Source organism: Uranotaenia lowii, chromosome 1 (assembly GCF_029784155.1).
Source record: "Uranotaenia lowii strain MFRU-FL chromosome 1, ASM2978415v1, whole genome shotgun sequence".
NCBI classification, from domain to species: domain Eukaryota; kingdom Metazoa; phylum Arthropoda; class Insecta; order Diptera; family Culicidae; genus Uranotaenia; species Uranotaenia lowii.
The window spans coordinates 113,290,041-113,296,382 of record NC_073691.1 but is presented as its reverse complement, the minus strand read 5'-3'; the positions used below and the strand labels follow the sequence as shown (position 1 = coordinate 113,296,382).

Here is a 6,342-nt window from a genome sequence, read left to right as displayed (position 1 = left end):
GTGCTTTTTTGCAGTTCTCTCAAAATTTTTGTTAATTTTGGCAGTAATTTTTCATCTACTTTTTTATCCCTTTTACTGATTTCTTATATTGATTTTCAGTTATTTATTGCATTTTGAATTAAGCGGAAACCGCCATCTTGTATTTCAAAATGGCGTCGGACAGCCAAATTCGACTTCTATTGAGTACTTTCATCCAATACCCATATTGTGGGAGTTTCATGTGCTTTTCAGTCACTTCCAGCATTTTAAAGTTGAGTGAAAGGGGCCATATTGGATTTCAAGATGGCGTCGGATAACAAATTCCAACTTCTATCCGTTCAGCCCCTTCTCCCTATACACATATTGTGGGGCTTTCATGCCACCGGTCGTTTATTGCCAGTTATAATTTGTTTCAATAGAAAAAGACTGAAACCGCGTTTGTTTCGAAAATCCGCGCTAAAAAACCGTGCATTTTTCATTACCAAAACAGAAACGGCAATGATAATTAAATAAATAAACTTTTGAAAAAATTTTTTTTGATAAATCATTTTACGATAAAAAATATCCGAGAGAATATTTTCAGTGTATGTCCGGATGAACCCCTGTCAGGAACGTTTGCTCAATCGGGCCGATTGCAAAACAGAGATGGCGGCACTCGAATTCTAGCGGTTAGAATTCGACCCGTTTTCGGCTCAATTTTCATCCGTCTGCTCGATTGCTCGAAAACAGACGATATTTTTCGCAGTGCTGCGATGAACAAAACAAAACTCGGGCAGTTTTCAATCGCAGCAATCCGGGTGCGTGTTTCGTTTTGGTGCGTGATTGTTGTAAATTGTGTTTTGAAATTTGTCGCTGTTCTGTTTTGTTTCTGACGTTTCTGCATTTTCTGTTCAGAAATGCTTTGAGCGCATAAGGTATGTTTGATTGATTGAATTATAAATAATCAAGTTTTATTTATGTATATTATTTTCTAACCCATTATTGTCCCCATAAAAAACATCGATCCATGCCAACAAAGCTTCTAAGGAAATGTCCACACGGTACGGGCTCTGGCTCTGGATATCGCATCCGGATCCGGATACCAGACACGCTCAGAGATGGTGGCTTCACTTGGATAACTTTTAATCAGTTTTCGGTGTGATAGTTCAAAGTAGAATGCAAGGTACCGTTGTCGCAATTATTTACTATTTGCTTATTAATCTTTTTCAAAATATAAATTTTGATTCTTGTGGGTCCAATCAAGATTCAAATTTTGTTTAATTGATTGAATTAAGAAAAAAAAATAACGAAACGTTTTTTCCCTTGTCCAAAGAGTAACATGGAGAGTTCAATTTCAAAACCAAATGATTAAAGATATTTAGTTAACTCAAATTTACAATTCGAAATTTGCTTTCACGCGTCGCTAAGAAAAAAATGAAACATTTTGAGTAAAAATTGAAATTTCTCAAACTTAATTTTGAGTATCGATTCAGAGGTTGTAAAAACCATAAAATGGTTGGAAAATTGTCATATGAGTTTGAAAAAATATGAACGTGTGTAATTTTTGTTTTGTTTTGCTTTTGGTTTGTGTTAAAATAGTGGTTTTCCCGGTTTTCCACAACGGAGAAGAGTTCCGAGTGAAATTGGCGTGAATACTGGCCAATCGACCGCTGACCAGATATCCCAATCCGGGGCTTGTAGTACCCGGATCCGGCAACAGTGGCTCCGTGAGTCGTGTGGTTGAATTTCTTTCCAGTGAACGAAAGAATATACACTCCCGGAGAAGGTTTTTTTTCCCAGCCTACCTTGCCATTTCGACGTTCGGTTCCATCCTGGCTGAAGCCATAAAGTTGATGAGCAGCTGCACTAAAAGAGTCAGACTCCGTTCCATATCGGCATTTTATTGCGGGATTCGCACGGAATGGCCCAGGTTCGCTTCGTCAACGGTAAGTAGATGCGTCACGCCACAAAAACTGCCGGTCAAGTCCCGGTTCCGGATCCACATATGATCGATCATTACAAAAAAGCTCTGTCCGATGAGATGAACAATTTCTTACTGCAACAGAAAAAAAGACCGGAACCAATGGTGTGGACCCGGTTCAATCAACTCAGCCCAAGAGTAAATTTTTACTATTGAATTTGAATTTGAAAAAAAAAAACTTTATTTTTAGATTTTGAGTGTGCAGATTGATTGTTGACGAGCGTTTAACGATGCTGCTGGAACTGATGGGAGCAGCGTTTCGTCGGAGCTAAAGTGCAAATCGTTCGGAGGGTTAAATTATCGACCAACAATCAGGACAACTGTAACGTGGAGATGCTGCCGATCGAGAAAGCTCTTATCGTTATTGTATTCATTACTAATTCCGATCCATTACCGACTCACGTTTCTACGGCTACCACACAACCCACCGTTCCTCCGCAATACATCAAGCAAAGCGTGGTAGGAAATATTCCGGCCCCAACAACGGCCGTTATTCTGTCGCTGAGTCTGAATCATCCTCGTTCAAGAGATGGGACAGCGGTATCACTATGGCGCACTCAAAGCTGTTGCACCGGAAGAGTCGCTTTAAGCGCCGAACTGGACTTCGATTTAACATTGTTAGTTCGTTGGATCAGACGGGTAGCACTTACAGGCAGGAACAACAAGAAAATGTATAGTCCCTGTGGCAGTTCAGAAATATTTTCCTGCAACGGCGGTCACATCCCGATTTCTTTTATCTTCGATTTCCCACGAGGGTAAGTTTACAAGTTTAAATGTTTATGATTTTTCAATCTTAATTAGAAGTCAAAAACTGAAATATGAATCCGAATTCTCAATTCTTGGTTTAAATTCTAATTTTAAATTCAAATCTAATATTTAGTATTTCAGCTATTAGATTTTCAATTAAAGGAAGTCTCAAATTTTGTCTTTTAGACTCCACGGATCAGCGCTGATTTATCGATTCATCAGACAGTCTACGAAACCCGCCCGATCGAGTAAGCCTAGTCCACACTCGGCAACATGAGGTGCGATTTCGGTTGATGAGACTTGTTTATGCTTACATTTTGGTTGCCGAAAGTCTTCCATACGATTATTGCTCAAATTCAAAGCTTAACGTGGAATTTGGAACACAGCGAAGATTTGATCCATCGGGTAATCGTAAGCTTTTAGTAAAAAAATTATAATAATTGAACTTTATTTTTTTTTCTTTCATCAGGTCCGTCTATTTGTTCCGGATTGAATTGGAAGAGAGAGTCTTTTTTCTTTCATGATCCATGTTGAAATGAATGGGAGTTGAAACACTTTTCCTCTCTTCCGCAGAACAATCGCAACATCCGATTGACAGTGAAAGTATCACAATTTGCCATTATAATAGCTGATACTTTCAATAGGGCATAATGCTTTTGGTTAAGTATTTAGTTGATTGGTTTAGTTTTAAATAATTAAAAAAGAGGAAAAGTGTTGGGAGTATTGCGATGTTAGGTTATGGTATTCGCCTCCCCAATGCTCTAGTAAGTGTGTTTTTTGTTTTATTTTTATTTAATCATTCACTTTTGGCAGATCTTTAAATTTTTTGGTTAGGTTTAAATGTATGATTTTGAAGAAAAACAATGAGTCCAGATAACTTATTTCGCTATTTAAGCAATATTTATTATATGTTTGGGCTGGGCTTCTTATTTTATATTAATAGATGATATGAACTAATATCCAATTTTTCTTTTCCTGTTTTTTCTCTTTTTTCTTTTTGTTTTTGTATTTCTTTTCATGTTACCTTCTGATGATGCCGAATGAGCTTCGGGTTTGGAAAACGCGAACAACCTTCAAGACATCTCTTCACAACATTGGACCCCGAAGATGGTTTCGCATGATGTGGTTGTCGTTCCAAAGATTCAATCAACACCTGAAACGAATTGCTTAAAAAGAAGAAGCTTGCGCCAGACATCGCAATGTCTTGTAGCAGGAGAGGCAGCAAAAGAATCAATTGGAAGAAAGAAAAAAAACTGAAAAATAAAAAAAAATAAAACTAATGAAATTAAAGTCTAGCTTTTTGTAAACAAACCGAAAAACCTGAATGAATGGCAACCATGCTAATCGGCCCAGAAATGGTTCGAAAAATCGTTCGGTTTCGGTCCGAAATCGGTCCTTTTTTTAGAATGGATACTATGGCAATCGGCCCAGAAACGGTTCGAAAAATCGTTCGGTTTCGGTCCGAAATCGGTCTTTTTTTCGGATGGACGCTATGGCAATCAACCTAGAAACGGTTCGAAAAATCGTCCGGATTCGGTACGAAATCGGTCCTTTTATTTCGGAGGGACGACGGCAATCGGCCCAGAAACGGTTCGAAAACCGTTCAGGTTCGGTTGGAAAACGGTCCGCTTGTATTGACATTTGATCTGCTCGAACTGGTTGAGAAAACTTATCGTCGTCCGAAAAAGTGTTTCATTTTCGCGCGATTTTCTACTAAAGTCGGCCCGATTTCTTATACGATTTCGGACCGATCGAGCAGATGTACGGACAAAAATCGGGCCGATTTCGGGCGATTTTTCCTGACTGGGACAGGATGAATTCGCGCGATCCAGCCAGGTGTTCGCACGAAAATTCGCTTGCACTGTGGCCGGTCGATGTTTTTTTCAACTTGTTTCAATGAGAAGCGGTTTTTCGCGCGAATTGAAAATTCGCTTCGCACTTCGCACCGCGCTCACTGTGAATTCGACCTACACAGTAAACGAAAATTACCGAATTCGGTAATTTTTTTACCGAAATCCTAACATGTGGAGTTCGTTAAACCGTTCGGTAATTTTTTCATGGCCGAGAAGTGACAGCTGTCAAAATATACGGACTTTTTTCTGTAAAAAATAACCAAAACTCGGCAGATCATCTGTCAGAATATTGACAGTTGTTAACATGACAGCTCGTTATATTACCGAACAACCGGTATTGTTGAACCGAAATGTCTTTAATTATTACCGAAAGGCCGGTAATGTTTAACCGATATACTATACAAGCTAGTTAATATGTACCGAACAACCGGTAGAGTTTACCGAAATACCTAAAATTATTACCGAAAAACCTGTAATCATTATCGAAATATCTATAAATTTTACCGAAATACCGTAATTTTTTTTACCGAAAAGCTGTAAAAGCTCGGTAATATTTACCGAACAACCGATATATTTTACCGAAATACCTGTAATTATTACCATAATTCCGGTGAATGTTACAGAAATCCAAGTAAATATTACCGAAATACCGGTAAGTTTTACCAAAAAGTTCGGTAACATGTACCGAACAACCGGCGACGTTTACCGAAGTATCGGTGGTTTTTACCGAAATTTTTGTAATTATTACCGAAATGCTGGTAATATTTACCGAAAACTGTAAAATTTTCGGTAATTTTTTACGAAAGCCGTTATACACTGCCGGCCAAAAGTTTGGGATCACCCGCTAAAAAACATGCAAATTTTGATCGTTCATATCTCAGCCGTCTTAGGACATATTGCAAATCTTCTGATCTCATTTGAAAGATAATGAGCAATAGCTATTTCGGAGGTATTTTGCCTATAAATAATGTTTTAGTTTTGCACCTAAAACTTAACCTAAAGTTAGAACATTTTCAAAAAATCGCGCTCAATATTCAAAGCCAATCATCTCGCGATAGGGTGAACCAAATTTCAAAATTGGAGTTGCATTAGAATCCTTATTCTATAATTCTCAAAACACAATCAAAAAATTTTGTGCACAAAATATTTTTCACAATCATAAGTGTGAATTTTCAAAAAAAACAATTAATTTCAGGTAAATTTTTTATGGCTATCACTTTAAAATATAATTTTTTTATGAATTTATGAAAAAACCACAAATTCTAAGCTTTCAAATGCACCCTTCAGATCTGCAATACGATGCATGATGAGAAATTAAAGATATGAATGAGATAAATTTTCATGTTTTTGGCCGATACACCATACTGAGGGGTGATCCCAAACTTTTGGACGATAACTTAAGTGTCTATTTTATTAATTAAAAGTACATTCTTAAATATTTGCACACAATTTTTGGATTGTGTTTTGAGAATTATAGAATAAGGATTCTAATGCAACTCCAATTTTGAAATTTGGTTCACCCTATCGCGAGATGATTGGCTTTGAATATTGAGCGCGATTTTTTGAAAATGTTCTAACTTTAGGTTAAGTTTTAGGTGCAAAACTAAAACATTATTTATCGGCAAAATACCTCCGAAATAGCTATTGCTCATTATCTTTCAAATGAGATTAGAAGATTTGCAATATGTCCTAAGACGGCTGAGATATGAACGATCAAAATTTGCGTGTTTTTTAGCGGGTGATTCCAAACTTTTGGCCGGCAGTGTACGTTCGGTAATTTCACCATATGGTGCAAAGCGCATA

At 37.4% G+C, this 6,342-nt stretch overlaps 1 long non-coding RNA gene across 3 annotated transcripts; it reads left to right on the top strand.

The window, feature by feature from the left end:
• The first annotated feature begins 591 nt into the window (after positions 1 to 591).
• Positions 592 to 3,934, top strand: LOC129755870 (uncharacterized). 3 transcript variants are annotated; one of them, XR_008739345.1, is made up of 5 exons: positions 592 to 893; positions 998 to 1,904; positions 2,130 to 2,694; positions 2,873 to 3,091; positions 3,156 to 3,934. It is a non-coding gene; the product is annotated as an uncharacterized LOC129755870 (long non-coding RNA). The 3 variants fall into 3 exon arrangements; XR_008739348.1 differs by having other exon boundaries at positions 593 to 1,141; positions 1,558 to 1,904; XR_008739343.1 differs by having other exon boundaries at positions 595 to 1,904.
• Positions 3,935 to 6,342: the final 2,408 nt, after the last annotated feature.